Source organism: Canis lupus, chromosome 25 (genome assembly GCF_003254725.2).
Source record: "Canis lupus dingo isolate Sandy chromosome 25, ASM325472v2, whole genome shotgun sequence".
Taxonomy (NCBI): Eukaryota; Metazoa; Chordata; class Mammalia; order Carnivora; family Canidae; genus Canis; species Canis lupus.
Window position 1 is genome coordinate 22,192,898 of NC_064267.1, and position 26,876 is coordinate 22,219,773.

General features: G+C 32.8%; 1 long non-coding RNA gene across 2 annotated transcripts in view; it reads left to right on the forward strand.

Moving 5' to 3' along the window:
* Nucleotides 1–1,419: 1,419 nt before the first annotated feature.
* The window catches only part of LOC125753662 (uncharacterized), a 37,266-nt gene continuing 11,809 nt past the window's right edge, over nt 1,420–26,876 (forward strand). For both annotated transcript variants that reach the window (XR_007405987.1, XR_007405986.1), the window contains exons 1-2: nt 1,420–1,606; nt 11,836–12,032. This is a non-coding gene — a long non-coding RNA (uncharacterized LOC125753662). The remainder of the gene's footprint in view (nt 1,607–11,835; nt 12,033–26,876) is intronic.

Below are 26,876 nucleotides of genomic sequence, written 5' to 3' on the forward strand. Positions count from 1 at the left end.
CTACACACACACCTATAAACACCTAAGTACATTCATCTCCCAAATGAAATTAATAATATAAAAATGAAAACTATCAAGATAACTGGTAGTTTGACCAGGAACATGGAATTATCTATCTTCTAAGTCTTTTAAACTAATAAAAAGCTAAAATACCCAAAAAGTCCCAAATTGAACACTTTTAAAAAATGAAATAGAATTGACATATAACAGTAGTTTCATTTATAGAACATAATGAGTCAATGTATGTATATTGTGAAACAATCACCACATTAAGTCTATTTAATATCCATCACCACATATAGACATTTATTTCTTGTGATGAGAAATTTTAAGATCTATTCTCTGAGCAAATTCCAAATATATAATACAGTATTATTAACTGTAGTCCCCATGCTGTGAATTACTTCTTCAGGACTTATTTTATAACTGGAAGTTTGTACCTTTTGACTTCACATATTTCACTCACCCCCACCTCCTGTCTTTGGCAACCACCAGTCTGTCTTCTGTATCCGTGGATTCAGGTTTTGCTGTGCTGTTGTTTTAGATTATACATATGAGTGAGAACACATAGTATTTGTGCTTCTTTGTTTGTGAGCACATTTTTTAAAATTGTTTAACCATGTAAGAAATATATTACAAATGTATTTATCACTTATGTCCTTCACCAATGATCTTTTGCTTTTTATAACTTGAAAACAAAAGAGAGTCATTACTAAGTGACAAACCAATAAGTGAAAAACTGAGACACAAATTAACATATTAGCAAAGGTTGTTCTTCAAGAAAATACGATCTAATTGTGCTGTATACAATTGACTGATATGTAGTAATTTGGTGAATGAAGCATAGTTTAGTTACCAATTGATAAATATTGTAACAATGATTAAAGGAATTAGCTTAAGTCCTACTTGCTCAGTCTCATATGATGACTGGATTAAATTAAATATACTTTTTATTTAGTTTTAAAGAATTTATTTATTCATGAAAGACACACACACACACACACACACACACACACACACAGAGGTAGAGACATAGGCAGAGGGAGAAGCAGGTTCCCTGTGGGGAGTCTGATGTGGGTCTCGATCCCAGGACTCTGGGATCATGACCTGAGCGGAAGGCAGACTCTCAACCACTGAACCACCCAGGTGCTTCTAAATATACTTTTTAAAAAGGGGTCAGAATTGTGCTTGTCAGGTGTGGACGTGTTTATATATTGTTCAAAATGTTGAGGAATATGTGTGTATGATGTAGTATCCTAAGGAACATGTCTCTAGTGTGGTAATTGCTTTGATATTACTGAGGTAGTACTTTTATTACCCAATGCTTTATTTTAATATGTTAATTTACTGCAGAACTTAATTTCCTATCCAAAAGGCTTATCTTATTTTTATCTAGTAATGTCCTGAGCAGTCAGATATCAGAGCATTTTGATGTAATCAGTTTTCTGACCCTTCCATTAAAATGTGGGATGGATTCTTGAGGACTTTCTCATCTTCTTTTCTCCATTACATAATGGAATGTACCCAAGAGAAGACACTGTGACATCATTCTTGTGAGAAGCATAGCATTCTTATTGTACAATCATGACCCTGAGACTTAGACAAGGTAAGTCCTTTGTCCATTTTCCTGTAACTAGGAAGCAGAGCATCAGAGATTTTTGTCTATGTATGTATGTCCAAATTCAAATTCTATTCATATCTATTATATATTTGCCCTTCCAATTCTGTTTGTATTGGGGGGGGGGTGATGTTGGTGTGTGCCTGTATATTTTGAGTACTTCTTTGTAATTACAAATTAAACTATATTATTCCCTTGAAATTGAACCTTCGGATTTATACTTAAGGTTAGGTAAATTGTTCATGTTTTCATTAACTTAAATATACTCAAATCAGTTGTATACATATAATAGATAGATAAGGTAAATATCAGGTTTAACTAAAAATGATTTCAATTTTTCAGGGTTTGTTATATAAATTTGGAGAAAGAAGCTATTCTATAAAAGACAGCATATTTGAAAAAAAAAACTCAGCTTCATTCAGTCTTTCATGGACTAACCTTTTCCACTGCATTCATGGTTTATATATTATCCCATATTATCTCAGAGTAAACTACTCTTTCTTGGCCTTGGCTAGTTTTCTCACTTCCAAGACAAAGAGGCTTGGAGTGAAAACTCACAGTATCCTCATAGCTGTAAAGCCCACTCCTGCACCTTGAGGACTGGATAGAGAAAGGACCTGACTTTGCCAGAATTTGCTCTGAGGCCCTGGGTAGCACAACCTTTAGTGTAGGTTGAAGTTCCATGAAAACAGAATTTCAAAGTGTGATCTGGGAAACGGGATGGAGTACAGACAAATAAATACTTTTTCTACTAATGGGTTTGAAATATCATCAGGAAGAGTAACAATACATTTTGTGATCATTGCTTTTAAATGTAGCAAGTACTTGATATCCCAGTATGGTTACCTTCTACTTCATTTTATATATGTTTAACACAAATGAAACTGTTATTCACTGTGCTATCACTGCCTACTGCACCTTCCTTATCAGTCATAATGGGATACCTGTTGCCCTCATGGTGCATATAACCCCATTCCCAAATCCCATTCTAAGGTCTGTTTTTAATTGCATATCTACCATCCTAGTCCGTAATCCCCAGAAGACAGAGTCCAAAGCAAAAATTTTCCTGCTAAAGTTTTATTGGATGCAATTTCAGAGAAGCAGCAGTGAAGGAAAATGGGAAGCAAGGGAGGGAAGAAGGAAGAGCAGATGGAAAAAGGCATTTAATGAAGTTTATCCCAGATTCACCATCACCCATAACACCACCACCAACAACAAGAACCAAAGCTGATATCTCATTGTGGTAGATTGAATTATTGGCTTCAGCTCTCTACCTAGATCCATTCCCTTTGCTTTATAGCTTTGCAGTTCTTCTCATCAGAGACAAAGCATGTTTCTCTAATGTACTGAACTTCACTTCCTTACCTTAGTCAGGCTTTTAGATTTGGATCATTATTCTAGCCACCAATTAGCCTAGCCAAAGTTCTGGATGGCGATGCAGAAAAATCTAAAAAGTTGGTGGAAGCAGTAAATGAAAACCAGTTGTAATCCTGGGATCAGCAGTTGAATCAATTTTTTTTTTTTTTTTTTTTTTTTTTTTTAAGATCTGGCAACTTTCCATCTCTTCCTCTCTTTACAAAGAAATGAGGGCCCATTATTGAGATCAGTACGTCATGAGAGAGGGCTGAGTGAATCAAAATGATACAAGGAGTAGACTGGATTCAGCTCATGTGTCATCACAGATCGTCACAGTCTTAACTACCGCCCCTCCAAGATTTTGGCAATTGGTTCTGCTGGTCCTAGTGAGAGTTTGTAAGCCTGTGCTCACATACCTGCCACTGACGTTGCCTCTAAAACCTCCATGTGGGGACACCTGGGTGGATCAGCAGTTGAACGTCTGCCTTTGGCTCAGGTCATGATCCTAGGGTCCAGGATAGAGTCCCACATCGGGCTCCCTGCATGGAACCTGCTTCTCCCTCTGCCTGTGTCTCTGCTTTTCTCTCTGTGTGTATCTTATGAATAAATAAATAAAAATATTTAAGAAAAAATAAAAAAATAAAACCTCCATGTGTGCCTACTATTACAGAGAGAGACTGGCAAGCACACACACTAGCTAAAAGCAACCCCCAGAAGCTTTGACTTCTCTGGGGCTTGACTCAAGATGCTAGATGACACAACTCCAGAATATAGGAGAGTTGGTATGGTATTGGATAAACTTACTTCTGTAAGTTTTCTCTGGGAAATGGAAGTAAGAGAGGCAAAAATATTTTGCACGTCTTTCACATCTATTCCAATTAAATGTTCTGAGATTCAGTGGTTTTAAAAGTCCTGTCTGAATATGTACCAGTAAGAGGTAGCAACTAATAACATTATTATGTAGTTGTAACAAACTTGGTAATGCATCTACTTTAGTTTCTTTTCTTCAGTTTTTCTTCACCTCATTTTTTCTCTCACTTCTTCTTCCCTGGGAACCTCCTTTTTCCCACCTCAATAAGAGATTAACATGAAAGGCTTTTGTCTCTTGATCTTTTTTTCTAGGGATGGTGAGAAAGATGTATCAATCATAACCTGTTTTCATAACTTCACATTCTCTCTACCATTTCACTTTTATATGATATTTTGACAAGTAACAAATACATAAATAAATATTTGAGGGAAAATGAGCTTATACAGAAAATACTACAGCTCTTCACAGCAGCATATGTTGCTGCTCTATTAATTTCAGTGGTTAACTACTGCAGAGTGAGCCTCCAACAGAGCATTACCTGGCAACAGCTAAAAATGTAAGCACATTAGTAATTGCAGCATTATTTTCTCTAGCCAATCAGAAACAAAATAATCATATGCTATCTGTAACTAAGCTGCCCTGGGAAATGCTATTTGGCTGAAAGTAAGGTAACTATTTGCTTGTTTCAGGATGAAGCATTTCCTCTGACACATTTGAAAAAGAATGTTAATAATAAAGCATAGTAAACTAATCTTCTATTTGTGCCATGTGGATAGGAATTCTGTTAACCTAAAAGGGTAAATTTCTTTCTTTTCCCAAACCTGAATTCTCAGTCTAATGAAGTAAGTATGCAGTTTTTGGCCCAATATCTCTCCTATATAAAAGACCAATGGAATTTTCCGTATGTATGGAGAGCTCCTATTCCACCTTCAAAAAAAATCTCTACAGAACCTCACATTTTGTTATCAAAATCCAGGAAGAAAAGTTAAAAGTTTTAGAATGTAGACTCAAAGCACAGAAATTTTTAATGTGTATAGAAATTTGGTAACATTATAAATGAACACTTAAAATATATTATGATTATGCTCTGTGTGATATATCTCCCATGTCTAAGGTGCTTGCATTCTAACAGTTTAAATTTGGAAACTTATGTACTGATTACTCAACATGATAAACAGAGACTGAACTTTTAAAATCTTAATGATATTATCTGGACATATATTGATTGTTTATTGTGCTAAATTCTTTATATGAAATATCTCACTGAGTATTTCCAAGGATATATATATGAGAGATGATATCATTATCTCTACATTATAAATAAAGTATCTGACACTATAGAGTTTTTGTTGCTTACATAAACTTTGTATAAAGTGACAGCACTGGGACTCAATCTCAATGTTATGGGACTCCAGAATTGATATTCTCTGAATTGTATTTACAGTAAAATTGTTAATAATCACTTTTACTTACTAAATGAGGGAACCCTGGGGCATTCTTTCTCTCCTTTTTCTATACTGCCCTTTTAGATTTTGTCTTCCTAGGAACTCCCTAGTTCCTCAGTGGTAGCAGTTCTTTGATTCCCAGTATTATCATTAATTCACTGATCTTAAAACCTTTTGATTGGATTTTATCCTTCATTTCTGAGATAATAATCTATGATCCATTAGTACAATCAATGCTTCCTATATTCCATCAATACAATTTCCTCATTCTCCCACCAACTTTTTGGTAAAGTCACAACCCCAGTTAATTCAATTTTCTATGTTTTCTTTATCATTGGAAGGTTTAAGCACAAGTCATATTAGATTATTGCATTTCATGTCTGTGTCCACAGACTTTCAGTATGGTCATGACAATCCTAAAATAATTTTCTGCACGCTTTAAACTCCTATAAAAGATCATCTCATATCTTCTCATCTTAAGCTTCTAAAATTTGTTTTTATTCTCAGCTGATAATATTGCATAATTTACTGCCAAAAACAAAAACAATAAAAAGATACATTGTTAAGAGGAAGACAGGATAAGTTACAGGCTAGGAGAAAATAGTTGCAAAACACCTATCAGACAAAACTAGGATGGAGAATATACAAAGAGATTTTAAACATAAAAAGTACAAAAATAATTCAATTAGAAAGTGGGCAAAAGACCTGTACAGACACTTTATTGAAGAAGATATACAGGTGGTAAATAAGCACATGAAAAGATGTTCAACATCATTACTCATCAGGAAAATGCAAATAAAACCAAAAGATATTACTGTTCACCCATCAGAATGATTAAAATACAAAATAGTGACAATACCAAATATTGGTGAGGATATGGAGAAACTGGATCACCTACACATTATTGGGTGGCGTGGAGCAAATGTAAAATGGCCTAAATATCTGGAAACTATTTTGGCAGTTTCTTATAAAACTAGCCACATAATTACCATATAGACTAGCCATTTCACTCTTGGGCATTTATCCCAGAGAAATGTATTTCCATCTAAAAACTTAGAGAAGAATATCCATAGCATCATTATTGTAATAGCCCCACCTGGAAACAGTCAAGATGTCCTTCAACAGATAAATGGTTAAGCAAGCTGTGGTATATCCATACCACAGAATGCTATTCATCAATAAAAGAAACAGGCTATTGATAGACACAACACAGATGATTCTCTAGGAAATTATTTTGATGAAAAATCTAATCCCCAGAAGACTGCATGCTGTACGATTCCATTTATGTAACATTCTTGAAATGACAAAGATACAGAAATGGAGAATACATTATTGCTTGCTAGGTGTTAATAAGGAGAGGGACTGGAGGAAAATGGAGTGACTATCAATGGGCAACATAAGGAATCCTTATGGACATGAAGATATCTTTTATTTTGGCTATGTCGTGTTATATATTGAAGTATAATTCTACATGATATTCTCATTGGAGGAGACTGGCTAAAGGATACATAGGATTTCTCAATATTATTCCCTACCACTGATTGTGGTTCTAGTTATTTCACAATAAAAACTTTAAAAAATAAACAAAAGGTAAAACCACAGCAAATAAAAACCTTTCTTGACCTCAAATTTTCCTCCAGACTCTGCTTTATTTCTCAATTCTCCTTCATAATAATTTAAAAGGTTTGTTAAAGGCTTGTTTACAAAGAACAATTCTTGTTTGTGCTTCTAACCTTTCTCATTAACATTCAAATCTTCAGCGTATGGCTATGGCTACTTCCTCGGTCTGGAAGCCTGAGAAAAGATTAATCTAGTTTAGGAACATGTGGTATGAGTGCTAAGTAGACATTCAATTGTGTGGCTTTTTATTTAACCTTAGTATAACTTTGCTTAGGTTATCTCAATTTCACAATTATTTATATTTGAATTAGATGATTCTTTATTGTGGAGAGCTGTCCTATGCTAGGCTATCATTGGCAGTCTCCCTGGCCTGTAATCACTGAGTATCAGTAGAACTCCCCCAACCCATTGTTAAATAAAAAAAAAGTCTCCAGATATATCTGCATGGCTCCTAGGGGATAAAGTCACCCCAGTTGAGAATCACTGCTTATCCTGACATAAAATTAATGAAGTGAGATAAACATAACTATATAATATTACATTCTTAAAACCTAATGTGATTATAATTTATGAATAGTAGTCAGGAATAAAATGAGATTTAAACTGCTCTATAGTTTTTGTATTTTTATACATATGCAAAAATATATTTAATCTATAAATCTATTAGTATTATATTAAAATTTAAATGTGCTAAAAAAATTATCAGCCTAGGTGATACAAAAAGCCTAATTATAAATACAGGCTGTAAGTGTACTAAGCAAGATGCAAATGAAAACATTTGTAAAAGCCAAAATATTGTCAATAAAAAGTAATTAAAAATATGTGTGATTATTTACATTAATATCAATCAAAATACATGTCAAGTCAAAAAGTAGTAATTGAAGTCAATGTATTATATATTTATGTATCTATGTATCTATCTATCTTCATTACAGGCACATAAAAGGCCCTACTATTTGGACAGATAACAGTCACTGGAAATTTCTGCATCACGAAAGTACTCTTTCTCTACACACACACACACACACACACACACGGAAAATTTGGAAAATTACAAGAAAATAATTGACAATTCCAAATCCACAGAGTGGGGAGCTTTACATACCTCTAACAGAACAAATAGAAAAAAAAAATATCTATACTTATACCTATCTCTATCTCAGATATATAGATGATTTAAATGAGCTTAAGAAACATGGCCTAAACATGAACAAACATGACATGTAGAACACTATACTCAATAAGCATGGGGCACACATTCTTTTTTTTGAAGTCTAAACAAAATATTTATGAAATTCGATATATACTGAGCTATACAGTTTTAAGAACATCTCAATAAATTTCAAATCACTGAAATATAAGTTGCTTTCTGGCCAAATGAATTTATATTAGAAATCAATAAATTACTAACCTCAAATTATTCCTAATAATGTATTTGGATATTTCAAATATGCTGATAATTTATAAATAAAAAATCATTATTCAAAGGAGAAATTAGAAACTGTTTTGAATTGGATAATAATGAAAATGCTACATAGAATCATTTCTAGCATCCTAATAGTATTTAATAGAAAATTTATAGCATGAAGTGCTTATATTGTAGAAGAAAAGCTAAATCTAATGATCAAGTGTTCATCCCAAGAAGTCTACAAAGTAATACCAAAATAAACTCTCAAATAGAAGTAAATAATTCATATAGATGAGCTAAATTGTTTTAAATGAGATAATTTTTTAAAAGATGAAATATGCATTGAAGAAAAATATTGCTTAAAAGAAATAATATATGGAACTGATGAGTTATTGAACACTACAACTGAAACTAATGATATACTATATGTTAGCTAATTGAATTTAAATACAAAATTAATTTAAAAAAGTCAAATAAAAATAAATAATAAAAGGCTGGAAGGATTAAAAATGATTAAAAATGAATGTATAAAAAACCAATAAAATAATTTAGACAGTATTATGAATATAAGGGGGAAATGTATAAGTGATGATGAAAGAAGTTATACCTTGGAAGGAGGATAAGGGTTTCTTTCTCTTTTTTAAAAATTTTATTTATTTATTCATTCATAGAGACACACACAGAGAGAGAGAGGCAGAGACACAGGCAGGGGGAGAAGCAGGCTCCGTGCAGGGAGCCGGATGTGGGATTCATTCCCGGGTCTCCAGGATCACACCGCGGGCTGCAGGCGGCGCTAAACTGCTGCACCACCTGCCAATAGGGGTTTCTTAATAAGAAGGGACTCACTAGACCAGAGTAGTGGTTATATAGTCTTTACACTTACTACTATGCTGTACAATCATATTTAATGAAGCTTTCATCTTGCTTATTATATTTTTAATCAGAATATAGGTAAAATAGTTTTAAAATAGATCTATAGTTACAAGCAAAATGTCTATTAATAGTTTATAGGCATTTTAAAACACATTGTAACTCTATACTCAGAAAGGCCCTACCTTCTAAGAGAATTCTAAATTTAATCTTATTCAGAATGAAATTATTTATAATTAATAAGATAAAGAATTTCATTACAAAATTTAAATGTTAAAAATAATTATGATGGTTTATTTTTTTTAATTTTATGATGGTTTAAATGCAGAAATTTACACACCATGGCAATGGTCAAGGATTATTTTAGGAATTACTAATGCCCTATCCACATAGTTATCAGAGATTTCACTTATATCACAGTAGTCTCAAATTTTAGGGTGAGAGGTATATTATTATCTACTTAATATAGATTATCCACGTGAGATAACTTATAATTAAAACTTTAATAGCTTACTCACTTTCATTAGTAAGTAGGAAACCAAAGTCTATTTTTTCTAAAGCCCAGATTACACTTCATGAATTATGCTGTTTTACAGATAAGTTTTAATGAATTACTTAACAGTTATACTTCCAAATCATTTTTTTAAAGTAGCATATGCCTGATAACAAAACTTAACAAAGACAGTGCCTTGAAAGAATACTGTCTTTTTAATATCCTGATTATGGTTTGTAAAGTTAACTTTCTATAATCACGTTGAAGTTAGTTATAGTCACATTAAAGTTAGTTATAATCACAAAAAAACAAAAGGTAACTTCAGTAAATATTAGAATTGAAAGATGTACAGTATACTATTCTTTCTACCTACACTTCTTTTGTTTCCAGGAAATATTTCTAGTGTTTTTGTAAAGGTGTGATCATGAAATTAAGAACCAATTTAAATATAAATGAATTTAATATAAACATAAATATGCAAAGTGACTTATAAATTGCATGAGGCAAAGTACTTCCTATACTTGAAAGACCTCAATACAGTTTCAAACGTGCCTATCACAAAATTTTATGACATAGTACTTAGGTTACACTGTGGCTAGAAGGATGCAGTAAATATGTGTAATTTCAACTTTCTTATACTGTAATGTTTTGTTTGTTGCTCTTAAATAATTAACTATATATACAGCAGTAAATAAGGCAGACTGAAGAAAGTAAATGTATATAAACATATTTAGCATACAAATAATTTCTGAAAATATGACTGACAATGCCAAATTTGCTTCATGGCCCTGCAATCAACTTTACCTACTACATTCTAGTGAGTCCTGTATAGAAATTCATGATCTCTCATTTGTAGGGCCACAATTAGCAAAATAGTGGACAGTTGCTTATCAAATAAAAATAAAAATTTTCCTTAAATATAAATTATAAAAGGCATTGGTATATTTCTTGAAATACACAAAATACTCATTCTTTAATAATACAAATACTTTTAATTTTTTTCTTTTTTGTAAATTACAAAAGATGTGTTTCTTTCTTTAAAAGAATAATAATATAACTTAGTGTTTGAAGATATGCATATTCAAAGACTTTCTGAGAAGTAGAATAGCCACTTTTTAATGATTTCAAATTTCAGAGAAAGATCTTTTCAGATATAAATTATTTTGCCTTTCTTAATAGATAAAAATACTTTTACTTCTACTTAAATCTGGAAATGAGAGGCAAAAGATTAAAATTAAGGAAGCTCTTTTTCTGGAGTTCTGAAAGTCTCAGAGAGAACTAGCCATTACAATGGGTTAAAATGTGTTTTGAAAGAAAGATAAATGAGTAATAGTGATAAAAATCTCTCTCTCTCTCTCTCTCTCTTTCTCTCTTTTTTTGTCAAAGGCTAAAAGAGACAAATCAATTAGATTCATGAAATGATAAGGTTAATGTTCAAACCAATGTACTTAATGCCACTAGCTTGTATGAATAGCATTCATTTTATGTTCCTGATTGCCCTTTTAAATGAATGCCAGAGAATGGATCTCTAATATGCCAAGGTTTTGCCCTATACTTCAGGGACTAAAAATCTCTTTAATTCAAGAACCAAGCAATTCCATTAAAATTCTATACTTGCCAAAAGATTTTGATTAACATTTGACATCAATTTTGAGCTCTGGAGCATTTTAGTAGAGGTTACAAAGGATTTAACATCTTGGAACATACACTTAAGTGTATTACCTTAGAAGGCATGGGGACCTTGTAGTAGGAAGTTATATTTTGAAATATTAATTTGATTCCGTGCCTTGGAAGCAGTGTTAGAAAGGCTTACTAATAAGAGAGGATAGGAGGGTCAAATAAGATGCATTTCCTCTCCTAGTATATTATTTAATTACTATCATTGAGTTGCCCAACTCACTGGATAACAATCAAATCCATCTATCTAATTGTAGCTATTTGATGTGATTTGTAGTTTGGCATTAAAATTCAAAATTGGGCAATATATTCTCATTTGTCTCTGTCTCTATAAAAATGTATTACCTATTAAAGATTCTAGATGCATTTTCTATTTGTAGCCATATTTCTAACTAAATAGAATCATTTTCATTAACAATTCACTGAGCTGATATTCTTTTATTTGCAAGAGTTAATGAATGAGCTCATAAAAATAATTCTGGTCAAAAATAACTAAGTTTATTTTTTTTTAATTTTTTTTTTATTTATTTATGATAGTCACAGAGAGAGAGAGAGAGAGAGGCAGAGACACAGGCAGAGGGAGAAGCAGGCTCCATGCACCGGGAGCCCGACGTGGGATTCGATCCCGGGTCTCCAGGATCGCGCCCTGAGCCAAAGGCAGGCGCCAAACCGCTGTGCCACCCAGGGATCCCCAAAATAACTAAGTTTAATAAAATGCATCTAAACTGCTTCAGGTAAAAAATGTCTGAGTTTATATTCATTCATTATTAGAATTAATGTGACTTATCCCTTGCTGTCAAAATTATAAATCTCTTACGTATCAAACACATTGAAAATTGGGATGGGAAGGGGCAAGATAATCTTTGCCCCTCCAAAAAAATCAAAAATAGAGGAAAATAAAATAACTCATGAGGAAGGGAAACATTTTTGCATCTACCTTACCATTTAAAATATTTATTTATATGGTAAAACATTAACATGATACAAAAAGTATACCTTCAAACTAAGTCTTTATGTCTCTGTGTTTACCAGTCACTTATCTTCCTCCTCTGAAAGTAAATTATTAATATATTACCATTTATTTTATTGCCACCACAATGAAATAGGTATAAATCTAACAACATGTATAAGATTTATATGAGTAAAACTATAAAACTCTGACATAAGAAGTCAAAGAACTAAATAAATGGAGACATAGTCCATGCTTATCGATATGGAGCCTAAATATTGTCAAGATGTCAGTCCTTCCCAAAATAATCTTCAGATTCGAGGCAATCACAAGCAAGTTCCCAGCAAGTTATCTTGTAGGTATTGGTAAAGTGACTCTAACATTAAATGAAGAAGCCAAAGACTCCAATAGCCAAGCACAATATTGAAAGGAAAGAACAAAGTTGGAATACTAACACTAACCAACTTTGACTTACTGTAAATCTATGGTAATCAAGACAGTGTAGTTTTAGCAAAGTAACAAATAGATCAATGGAAAAAGACAGAGTACCCAGAATAGACCCATGTGAATACATTCAAATGATCTCTGACAAAGGAATAAGGAAATAAAATGGAGCAAAGATAGTCTTCTCAACAAGTGGTGTTGGAAAAAAAACTTGCAAAAAAGTGAATCAAAACAAGACCTTACACTTTTCAAAAAAAAAAAATCAAAATAGATCAAAGACCTATGTTAAAATACTAAACTATAAAACTTCTATAAAACATGGATGACATTGGCTATGATGACTTTTTAGAAACAACACCAAAGGCACAATTTGTGAATGAAATAATTGGTAAACTAAACATCATTAAAACTAAAACCATCTAGGGATGCCTGGGTGGCTCAGCCAGTTAAATGTCTGCCTGCAGCTCAGATCATGACCTCAGAGTCCTGGGATCCAGCCCCACATTGAGTTCTCTGCTCAGCAGGGAGTCTACTTCTCCCTCTCTCTCTGCCTCTCCCAAAAGCTGCTTGTGCTCTCTCTCTCTCTCTCTCTCTCTTTCTCTCTCAAAAATAAAGTCTAAAAAATTAAAAGTTATCTGGGCTGTGAAACAGAATGTAAAGAGGGTGAGGGGACAAGCCACAGACTAGGAAAAAATATCTGTCAAACATGTATAATAATGGGTTGTTATTCAACATATAAAAGAACTCTTCAAACCCAATGATGAGAGAATAGTTAAAAGTCCCGAACAAACACCTCAACAAAGAAGATATTTAGATGACAAATAATCACATGAAAAATGTAAAATACTGTATGTTATTAGGGGAGTGAAAATTAAAACAACAATGGGATACCTTTACATGCCTTTTAGAATGTCTAAAATACTAACAACACCAAATGCTAGTGAGGATGTGGAACAATAGGAACTCTCATTCATTGCTAGTGGAAATGCAAAATGGTATAGCCTCTATGGAATATAGTTTAGCAGTTTTTAGAAAATTAAACATACCATACAATCAAGCAATTATGCTCCGTGGTATTTATCCAAAGGAGTTGAAATCTGTGCCTCCACAAAAACCTGCAGGTAGATATATACAGCAACTTTATTTATAATTCTCAGAACTTGGAAGCAAAAACATGTCTTTTGTAGGCAAATAACCTGTGGTACACCATGAAGCCTTATTCAGTACTAAAAATGAATAAATTATCAAGCCATGAAAAGACATGAAGGAACTTAAATGCATATTACTAAGGAAAATAAGCTAATCTAAACGGGCTACATACTATATAATTCCAACTATTTGACATTCTAGAAAAGATAAAACTATGGCGACTGGAAAAGAAAAAAAAAAAAGATCAGTGGTTGCCAGGGACTAGGATGAGTAAAGGAACTAGGATAAATAGAGAACAGAGGACGTTTATGTCATTGACACTATCCAGTATTAGACTACAAGGCTAGATACATACATTTGTCAAAACCTATATAATGTACAACTCCAAGAATAACCTTAATACAAACTATGAACTTTGGGTGATTATGATATGTCACTGTAGGTTCACTGATCATAACAAAGGAACCACTGCAGTTCAGGATGTCAATAGTGGGGGAGTTTAGGCTTGTGTGGGGACAGTGGGATATATGGAACTTTCTCTACACCAAGAGAGAAACTTGAATAAAAGGAAACTTTTATACACCAAGGGACATAATCAACAGAGTGGGAAAGGGAAACCACAGAATGGGAGACAATATGCTTATGATAACATGTCTTATAAGTGGTTAACTTATAGAATATATAAACAACTCTTATAACTCAATGAAAAATAAAATAATCTCTTTTAACATTGTGCAAAAACTTGAATAAACATTCCTCCAAAGAGAATATATAAATGGTCAATAAACATATGAGAAGATGCTTAACATCACTAATCATCCGAGAAATGCAGGTCAAAATCACAAAATGCAGGTAAGATATCACCTCACACTCTGTAGGATGGCTACCAAAAAATATATATATATATAAGACAAAACAAAACAAAGAAATAAAATAGGAAGTGTTGGTTGAGATTTGGAGTAATTGGAACCCTTGGACACTATTAGTGGGAGTGTAGAATGAAACCACTACAGAAAACAGTATGGTGGTTCCTCAAAAATTAAAAATGGTTACCAAATGATCCAACAATCCCACTTCTGTATATACATCTGAAATAACTAAAAGCATGGTCTTTAAGAAATATCTACTCACTCACATTCACAGAAGCATTATTCACAATAGTCAATAGGTGTAAGCAATCCAAATGCCCATTGGCAGATGAAGGGATAAAAATTATACAGTAAATATGTACAATGGAAAAATACTCACCACATCTATGCTCAAACCAGTACTGTCCTCAATAGCCAAGAGGTAAAATCAACCCCAAATCCATCAACAAATGAATGGATATACAAATGTGGTATTCCATTATATATGGAATATTATTAAGCCTTAAAAAGGGAGGAAATAGTGTCACATGCTAAAATGTGAATGAACCTTCAGAACAGTATGCTAAGTGAAACAAACGTTAAAGCAAACACTGCCTGATTCCACTTATACGAAATATCTAATGTAGGCAAATTCTTAGGGATAGTAAGGAGAAAGGTGTTTACCAAGGGCTTATGGGAGGGGAGAGTGGGGAGTTATTAATTTGGTATAGACTTTCCATTTTACAAGATGAAAAAATGCTAGTGATCCGTGGATCTAAGGGCAATGTGGATGTCCTTAACATCTACTGAATTATACACTTCAACAGTGGTTGGGATAGTAAAAAATTTTTAAAGTATCCTTTATTTCATACAATTTAGAGTATTACATTATATAGATATACCATAATATATTTAACTAGAGCTTTATTGGTGGACACTTAAATTGATTTCTAAAAATATTCCTGTAAAAAACTGTGCTGTGATATATATGTTCTTGGGTATTCTCATATTTAGAAGTTATAAGAGAAGGAGAAAACTGCAAAAAGATTGAGTAGCAGGAGCTATAAAGTAAACAGATAAAATGAGAGATGGTGTCATTGAAACAAAGAACATACAGTAATTCAGGAAGGAGAAAGTGAATAACTGTAAATTTTTGCTTTTTTAGTTTCAATAAAATGAGAAACCAGAATTGAGCACTTAATTTGGCAAGACTGAATCTTTAAGAATGTCATTTCAGAAGGGTAGAGGGTATGAAAATCTTATTAGAGAGAGATCAATGTTAATGCAGAAATATTCAATATATGGCACTAGTGAACTACTAAAGAGGCAGAAATATTCAATATATGACACTAGTCAGTCCTGTGGTCACCAAATATTTGGGCCTCTGTCCCTCCTGTAGGCAAAATCAATCACATTCGTTTTCCAAAGGTAAAGTTCAAAAATCCAATTCAGTCTCAATATGGTCTCAAATTCCAGGATTTCTACATAAAGTAATATCTACATAAGGAATTATTAATTCATTGTGTCTTTTCATCATATCTTGATGTTATTCCTCTGAACAGTAAAAATAATGTTTTGTTCTCAAAATATGCCAACATATTATCACTGGGCAAGGAAAGAAATTAATATGTCTATTTGTTAGGGTTAATAGAAGAGACCCACAGAAATCACTGTACAAAAGCTGTTCTATAATCCAAAGTGCAGAATTTTTAAGGTCCTCTGTCCCACTAATGGATAGTATGCTTTGATTAGGCTCTAATTTTATTCCCTTAGATGGATCGCCATGCCTATTTATTATTCTTTGTAAGCCTAGCCTTTGGAAATTTCTTCCAGTTGCCATGTTCTTTTGGTCCACAAACAAAATAGTTACTTGAAAATATGCCTTACCTGGTTCTAAGAAGATTTGTTAGCCTTTGGTCTCAGGGAATTTCCCTTTGTCAATACAACTCTCTTAAGAAAATAGTGAACTTTTTATCCCTTGATTCCAGAATTATAGGCCGTTGGATTTTTTAAACAAAGCTAAATTTTAATTGGTCTTTATCATTCTAAATTTTTATTTTATACTAGTTGGAACTTCATAATTTTTTCCTTCCAAATAAATATCCAGTTTAAATGCTGGTCAAATAATACATGTATATATATAAATTTATAAGAAAATGTCATACTCTTATGAAGGCATTATACAAAGCCTTCAACGATTTATGTCTCCACTATTTTCTGGCTTATGTAGGTTCTAATGAGAGGACTGCTGCACTTCTTATCTATGTTCTTCTGTTACATGTCTTAGTTCTTTGGCTGATTTAAGATATTTTTTGCTCACTGGTTTCAACAATCTGGTGATTACATGCTTTGTTGTAATTTTCTTAAAATGTTCTGCTTACATTTATTGTGCTTTTTTGAGCTTTGTTTATAGTTTTCATTGCATTCTTTACCCTCCTATTACCAGTTTTTATCCCAGGGCTCTGATTATACATATTTAACACTAGATTATATAGCCACACCTTTTCATGTTTTCAATCTTTATTCCTTTCTGTGCTGCATTTTAAAGTTTCTATTGCTAGTTTTTTTACTCGCTCTTACTTTGCAGTCTAAGATTTACTTTACCCAATACAGTATTCTCAATTCTACAGGTACCATTTTGGTCTTTTCTAAAAATTATTATTTTTCCTTTCATCTGTTTATGCTTTCCTCTAACATCTTGAACATGTAATGCAAATTCATGCTAACATTTAACATTCTTGTTTGCTAATTCCATCATCTCTGTTGTCTTGGCTCTATTTTTATTGAATGAGTTTTCTCTTCATTATGAACGACATTGATCTGCTTCTTTTCATGGCTGATAATTTTTGATAGGCTGCTGTACATTATGTTAACTGACCTTTGGGTTTACAAATTCTATTTTCAGCTAGTTCTTACCTGCTATTATACCTATCCACTGAATTTTTAATGTTGACTATTGAATTTTCATTCATAAAACATTCAATCATTCTTTTTCTAATTAACTCTGTGACTTTTTGTAATAACCTTTCCAGCTCATCTTTCTTAAAACATGGTAAATATATGCACTTTATAGTTTGTATTTGATATTCAACAACTGTAGAACTATGTGAGTTCCCCCAACCCACACCCTGCAGCCCATCATTTCTGGTAGTCTTGCTCATGAAGAAGAGAGTCTCAGCATAACTTTTTGTATTTTGCCATGTGATTTCCTAAAATATATATATTTTAAGATTTTATTTATTTATCCATGAAAGACACAGAGAGAGAGGCAGAGACATAGGCAAGAAGCAAGCTCCCTGTCAGGAGCCTGATGTGAAACTAAATCCCAGAACCCTGGGGTCATGACCTGACACTCAACCACTTAGCCATGCAGGCATCTCCCTAAAATATTTTAATAAAAATGTATAGATATTAATTATGGTATATTATTCCAGAGAGTTTCTGAGTATATATCAGTTTACCAGGGATAGTTTCCTGAGTATAATTCTGTTTTAGAACAATGACAAAGCTCTTTTGAAGCTTTAGATTCTCTGGATGACTCAGGTAATGAAAAGGGTGGTGGCTCTCCAGAATTGGTACATTTCCAATTCTTCAATTCTCAATTTGAAGATGTAGCCCTTCTTATAGGGAAGAGTTTCCTTTCAGAATCCTTCATTCATCCTGAGTTATGGAATCATTAAAAACAAAAATTAAATTTCTTCTTACTGACAACACACTCAGAGAAAAAGCATGTACTAGGCTTTTTTCTTCTTTGAATTATGTTTTCCCTTTAGTTTTAGCCTGAAAATGCCTTTAGTTGGGCTCTTGGATGGTTTTAAGAAGAAGTTTGTTAATATATATAAAATCTCAAGTTTTTATAGTATTTTTCAAGAGGATATATGGTCTGAAATAATTATCCTTTTGTTTTTGGAAGCAAGGAGTCTACAACTTATTTTTTCTACTTATTCTTTGTGACATCTATATCTTTGAAATATTTTAGGATTTGGTGACCTTTTAACTCTTTTAATGTAAATAAAGTTCAATTGATTATAATTTGACTTTTAGAATATGGTGATAAAAAGGAATTATGTGTAGGTTTATAAAGAAGATAACAAATAGTTAACATTTCTTTGCATAAAACATTTGACAACAGCCAAGAAGAGGTAGGTGTTAACTTTCTTGAAAATACTATAATCTTAAAAGTTTTGTGTTTTGATATAGACAATTTTAGGCCTAGTTAGAGGCTGTTCCTATAGATGGCCACACTGAACCCAGTAATGCCTAGAATTTTCAAGAAATGGAACATTCAAGATTTCTGCAAAGAATTGCACCACATATTACTTAATTACTGTAGGGCAGGATATTTTTGTTAACAAGAATTTGATCCCATGGCACAGTGATGGTTCAGATACACATAAAGCCATCATGTAGACTCAAAATCTATAAATGGTAAAAACAGAGAAAGAACCACAGGAATTACATCAAGCTGAGCAGCAAAGCCTGTATTTTGGAGACAATACAGACATAAAAGATTCTGTGTTGATCATCCCCAAAGCTAGTCCTGTTTTTTAATTCCTATGAGCTATGATATATAGAAAAGATTTATATAACTTTACTAGGGAAACTCCTTCATGAAGAGTAGAAGAGTCTTTCCTGTTGGCAACACAAAATGATCTGATAGAGGTTAATAACAACATACACACAACAGGAGAGAAATATAGTGACTAATATTAATTAAATATGATAATACAAGCAGTAAACACCAAAGCATATAGCATTAATACTTACCGGTCTCTACTGATGTACAAGAACTCCATCAATCTTTTCATCAATTCCAACAGGGTATAATTACAGTTAGAGGATCAGGATAAAATGATTGAGCATCTTGATAGAACACAGTTATAATCTTGACCTTTGGAGGATTGCTGTAAATATGATTTATTTGTATTTAGCATTTGGTGAGACCATTCGTGACATGGAGAAAAACATATTCATATAAATTATGTCATTCAACAAAGATATTAAAAAAGAGCTTTGATCAAATTTATATGTGTATATAAAATGTAACCTGATATTGCTGAACCAAATCTAGCCAATTTAAAAAGAATGAAATGGAAATAAAATAAATGTCAAATAAATAAAAAAAATACATGTGAATTTATTGTATTAGTAAAGGAGGGTCAATGTATTGCTTAATGAGCCTGATGCCTACAATTATTCCCAGATAATAAGAGAGGTGTTAGAGACACATTAACTCTTTCAAACCACTAACCACCTAATTTGCAATTGGGGAATATCTCACAAAAGATATAACAGAAGCTGTTAAATGTTTTTAGATATTTATTGAAATTCGCACTATAAAACTTAATGGAAAGGCTTTTGTACAGTTTATAGATGATTATTACAAAGCAAATAAATATAAACTTTTTTATAAACTCTTCATGAAGAGTGAAGGAGTTTCAGTTTTAGTACATAAATAGAATGTTTTCTTCAAGATAAAGGGAGACTTTTAGGCTCTATGGTACTTCAAGTAAGCAGACATTTTACTTTATGATCATTTTAATTCTCAAAATTTCAGTTGGTTTTTCTTTCCTTACCTCAACTGCATTTCAAAGAATCATTTGTATTTGATAGCATTAAATTACTTGAGCTGAACAGTGAGTTTTCCAGGAGAATATTAAATATACTGCTAAGATTTACTTAGGTATTAATGAGAATGCATATTTTTACAAGGACTATATATAGAGAATAGTCAAGGGGTGTTTTGGTGATTCAGTCGGTTGAGTGTCTGCCTTTGGCTCAGGTATGATCTCAGGGTCATGGGATAGAATGCTATGTCAGGCTCCTTACTCAACAGGAGTCTGCTTCTCCCTCTCCCTCTCCTCCTCCCTCTTACTCATACTCTGTCTCTGTCTCTCTCTCAAATAAATAAATAAAATCTTTATTTTAAAAAACAGTCAAATGTTAAGAATTCTGTGTGTTTAGCACTGTTATGCCATTATATTTTCTAATGACAAAGAATAATATACCAAAGTGGGGTGGTTGGGTGGCTTAGTCGGTTAAGCATCTGACTCTTGGTTTGAGCTCTGGTCATGATCTCATGAGTCTTGGTCATGAGATTGAGCCCTGCATGGAGCTCTACACTCAACAAGGAGTCTATTTGAAGGTTCTCTTCCCCTGCCCCTCCTTATGCTCTCTCTTTCTCAGGTAAATAAATATATCTTTAAAAAAAGAATAGTGTAACAAACAAAAATAAGGGATTTAGTTATTTCTATTGTTTTTCTCAATGTTAATCTTTTGTTATTATTATAAAGGTCTGCGATTACTTTTAGGACTGAATATAAGCTAGAAATAACACAGGGGTGCTTTTAGTTTTGGTATAGAAAGATGCCTATTAAAAGATGAACTTAAAAAAAATAAATAAAAATAAAAGATGAACTTGTTTTCAACCAAAAAATTTCATACAATATCTCCGTTTCTTTTTAGGTTTGAACTACCATAAGCAATATATTTTTAAATGCCTTAAAAATGCTTTATTAATATTCTGTCAGTAGAGCAAACCATTTTTATTTATTCTAATTTATTCAATATTTATTTTGAAAATTTAAGAAAGCCTTGGAATTTACTTAAGCAGATCTACTACCGCTTCATATTTACTGAGGCTCTAAAATATAATTTGAATTGGATGGATTCTCCTCTATAAAAAAAAATATGTTTTAGCTGCTCAAATATTTTTGAATAAGATAAACACTGTCTGATATGCAATGAAAATTAAAATATTGGGTGACTTCTAGTGCCTATCCCTGTGCTGCGGATGTCTGAGAACTCTTATGGTCACTTGATGGATATGAAAAACATATTTGATTATAAAATGTGTAGTATAGTGGCTAAGAGTAAAAGTTCTAAAGCGAAAAAGATTAGAAGCTGAGCCTCTCCCTGTAGTCCTTACTAGTACTTTGACCTTACGAAAATTACATCTCTAAGTCTCTGTTGTCACTCAGAAATGCTACTAGTATCTTTCTCTTAGGGTTACTGTCACGATTAAAATAGAATTAAATGAGTCAATCAAAGAAGGACAAACATTATATGTTCTCATTCATTTGGGGAATATAAATAATAGTGAAAGGGAATAGAAGGGAAGGGAGGAGAAATGGGTAGGAAATATCAGAGAGGGAGACAGAACATAAAGACTCCTAACTCTGGGAAACGAACTAGGGGTGGTGGGAGGGGAGGAGGGGGGGGTAGGGGTGATTGGGTGATGGGCACTGGCGGGGGCACTTGATGGGATGAGCACTGGGTGTTATTCTGTATGTTGGCAAATTGAACACCAATAAAAAATAAATTTATTATTTAAAAAAAAGAATTTATGTTAATAAGCCTAAAAGTTATGCACAGTTCTTAGCACAAATTGAGTGCTAAGAAATAGTCATTATTTGTATTACAAAATTATCTCCCTATTTTTTTTCCACTGGAAATGTGGTATTGATGAATGTACATAGAAATATATAACTTAGAAAACAAGGTAAATCTCTTTTTTAACATAACTATTTACTTAATAATAACCAAAATAATTAAGGTCCAATTGGATAGAAAACTGTGTCATCCTTAGACAAGATTAACTCTACCTTCAAGAGTTAATTTTGAAGCATACTGTAGTTTTTCTGTATCATTCTCAACTGTCAAATTGACACTAGTTGTTATTTCTAGTGTGAAGATTAATCTGACAATGTATTCAATTATTTTGAGACAAAGATTTATAACATAAATTCAAATGTGTCCATTCCTATTTTCAAACATATGTCTCTGTATACCCATTTACTAGCTGTATGTGGCACAGATACATAGATATTAGACATTAACTTTTTTCCAACAATTAAAGGTTTCATTTATTTTTTGAGTATAGAACTCCTGTTACAGTGAAATATAATATAAAGGTAAATTTCTGGACATTGAGCTTATTTGACTTCTTGAGCTTTATATTTTAGTCATTTAGAAGTTTGTATCTTTATTTAACATTATAGCCCTTTTTAGCAAATGACAAAGAGAATGGAACATCAATTGTCTTTTTTCTTATTCTTATTACATCAAATAACCTATTAAATCCAAGCACTGTCTGGCCACACTGTACCGTGCCTGTTTCTTCAAAACTAACTTTAATTAATGCACTGGATATATTTCAAGTGATTAAAAAACACAGATATAAATTGTTTGGGTATTGGATTTAAAAAATTTAGCTGAGCAGAGAAAAGAAAAAAAGGAATGAAAGACAACCATATCAAGTAAAGAAACAGTCTTTTGTAACTATGAATTGATGAGTTTGGAACTATTCATTGACTGATATTTTTCTAAACATATTTAAGCAATTAGAATAAATTCAATATTTCAATTGAAAATAATCATCTAAAGATTATTCCTCCTTTTCTTTTAAGGTTGTTGTTTTTGGTTAAACAGCATGTTCAATCCCTGAAAATCCCCAAATATTGCGTATACAGGAAAAAAACACAACACATTCATTATAAATAAATGGCACACATTTTTTGAGAGATTATTATGTGCTAGTCACTGCATTATGTATGTTACATGATTATTTTATTTACCATTAAAATATCATGAATTGACTAATACTACCCCACTGTTACAATTACAAATTTTTAAAATAAATTCCATTTTTAGGGCAGATTTAGGTTTATAGCAGAATTGAGTAGAAAACATAGTTTCCATATCTTCAGCCCATTTTCATACATACAATCTCTTGGAATATCAACATCCCACATCAGAGTGGTATATATGCTATAATTAATGAACCTGCATTGACACATCAATATTGCACAAAGTTCATAGTTATGTTAGGATTTACTTTTGGCTTGTTCTGTAGGTTTTCATAAATGTGTAGGGATGTACATTCTATAATAGTAACATTATACTGAAGAATTTCACTGTCATAAAAATCCTTTATGTTCTAATTATTCATTCTTTTCTCCACACTAATTCATGGCAACCACTGTTCTTTCTTCATAGTTTTGCCTTTTCCAGAATGTCATAAGTTCAAATCATACAATATGAAGCCTTTTTAGACTGGTTTCTTTCACTTAGTAATATACATTTTAGCTTTCTCCATGTCTTTCCATTTATTGATAGCTTATTTCTTTTAGATGCTAAATAATATTTGATAGTCTTGATATACCACAGTTTATCTATTTACCTACTGAAGAACATCTTGATGATTGCTTCTAAATTTGGGCATTATAAGTAAAGCTACTATAAATTTCCATGTGAAGGTTTTTGTGTGGACATTAAATTTTCAACTCCTTTGGGAGTGTGATTGCTATATCTTAAGATAAAAGCATATTTAGTTTTATAAGAAACAAGTTGTCTACAAAGTACCTATATCATTTTGCACTCCCACCCGCAATGAATGAGTTCCAATAACTCCACATCTTCACTGCATTTGGTGTCTTCAGTGTTTTGAATCTTATACATCCTAATAGGTTTGCAGCTATATTTCATTGTTTAATCTGCTAATGACATATGACATTTAACATATTTTTATATGCTTTCTACCTTCTGTATATCTTAAGAGAAATGTTGATTCATATTCTTAACACATTTTCCAATCAGGTTGTCCATTTTCTTATTGTTGAGTTTTAAGAATTCTTCGTATATTTTGCATTGCATTTCTTAATCAGTTATATCTTTTGAAAATATAAATTCCCATTCTGTGGCTTTCCTTTTTTTGTTGTTGTTGTTGTTGAACAATAAACATTAATTTCTCACAGTGCGGAGGCTGGGAAGTCTGAGATCAGGGTACTAGTATGGTTGGATTCTGAGGAGGAACTACTTCTGGTGTGGAGACTTTGGCCTTCTGCCTGTGTCCTCAAGTAAGAGAAAGCAAAAAGAGGACTAGCTCTCTTCCTCTTTTTATAACTCTAATCCCTTTGTGGGGTTCCACTTTTGTGACTAATTATCTCCCAATTACTCTACCTATAAATATCATCACAATAGTGCTTCCATATATGAATCGTGGAAGGGACACAAATATTCAGTCCAGTGTGGAGGGCTGGCAATAGCCAGGCTAAAAAAGAATAATCTGTTCTTAGATGGGCTAGAATTTTTCGGCATTGATATTATAAACAGGGCACAAGCGTGCAAAAGCACCTGGCTCTAAGAGTCCGGAACAGGCTAGGTTTGGCCACTCCCCACGGACAAAACCCAAAGACACAGAGATGAGTGGTAGTGAAATAAGAAAGGAATTCATTCCAGTGAGGACAATCCAGGAAGACAGAGGACTAATTTCTCAAAGACTGTCTCTAAACTTTCAGGTTTATGTAAGGAAAACATGGGACAAAGTTGGTTAGTGTGTACAAGTGGGCAGTAAAGGTCAGGTAGATCATTGTTCTGGTGTCGGTCATGCAGGGTCTTACTAAGGGTAATCCCTTTTGCCTGAGAGGGGTAGTTTCAGTTCCCATCACAGATACTTTGCTGGGTATTTTGCCTGAGTGAAAAGACGAGCTGAATAGAACTTAATCAATTAGAAAGTAGACTGAGGTAAAACCAGAGGTAGTTGATGTCCTCTTTCAATGTATATAAAACTCAAGGCATTTTCTAACCATCTCAAGAGTTAACTTCAGGAGAAACCCACTCCTTCCCCCTTCAGGCTATGGCTGATTTCTGATCCTGCTCTGGGCCCTAGTGTGCACACATGGTGAATATATAGGTAGAGCCTATCCCCACGGTCTACCATTGCTTTTGGAAGAAGGGGAGCTCCAAGGGATTGTCAACATGTGGCTACCTTGCTGATGGAGGAGAGACAGAATGCAGTTTAATACAAAGATTTGAAAAAAAAAGAAAAAAAAAAGATATTTGTCTGCTTGATCTCCAGCTCTAGTGAAGATAGGAAATTAGCCCATTTCTTAGAATCTGCAAATGTCCAGGTGGAGATGCTTGGGCTGGAGGAAGGAATTTCAGACCTCCCATACAGGTTTGATGGGATTTGGCTCCTGTGAGAATGGCTCCTGAGGCAACTGCTCAGTTGAATTAATGAAATTGATGTAGAAATGCATTGTCTAGTTTGTAATCTTCTGCTATGTCTCACCTTTTCTTTTGTGATTATGTCACTGAATAGAGCCCCTTCAGAAACAGCTGTAGTGTTGATGTGCCACTTTTTCCATATGCTATATATTGTGTCAGCAGGTTTTTGAGTGTTTTTTTTTAATTGGGTTCTTTTTTTATTATTGGATTGGAAGAGTTCTTTTATTAAATAATAATAAAAAAAAAACTTAAGTATACAAGGCTTGAATTCACAAACCTGAGATGGAGATTTGGGCTGAAATCAAGAGTGAGACACTTAGCCAACTATGCCACCCAGGCATCTCAGCAGCTTTTTTTTTTAATTGACATACATGTTATAGTAGTTTCAAGTGTATATCTTAGTAATTCAACAATTGTATATATTATAGTGTTCATGATGATATGTGTAGTTACCATCTGTCACGATTCAATATTATTACAGTGTTTTGAATGTATTCTCTATGTTGTACTTTTCATCTCTGTGATTTATTTCTTTATAACTGGAAGTTTATACTTTTTTAATGCCCTTCTCCTATTTTGCCCATTTGCCCCACTCACCTCCCTTCTGGTAATTATCAATTTGTTCTCTATATTTAAGAGTCAGCTTAGGTTTTTGTTTGTTCATTTGTTTTGTTTTGTTTTTATATTCCACATATAAGTGAAGTCATGTGGTATTTGTCTTTCTCTGACTTATTTCACTTAGCTTAATACACTGTAGGGTCATTCGTGGTGTCAAAAATGGCAAGATCTAATTCCTTTTTATAGCTAAGTAATATTCCATGTATATACAAACTACATCTTCTTTATCCATTCATCTTTTGATGGGTAGATGGGTTCCTTCCTTATCTTGGTTATTGTAAATAATGCTGCAGCAAACATTACAGTGTCCACATCTTTTCAAATTAGTGTTTTCATTTTCTTTGGGTAAATACCAAGTAGTGGAATTACTGGATCATATGGTATTTCTATTTTTAAATGATTAAGAAACTTCCACATTGCTTTGCATAGTGATGGCACCAATTTACATTCCTACCAACAGTGCCTAAGTACTCCTTTTTCTCTGCATCCTTGTTGACACTTGTTATTCCTTAACTTTTTGATACTAGCCATTCTAACAGGTGTGAGGTGTTATCTCATTGTGG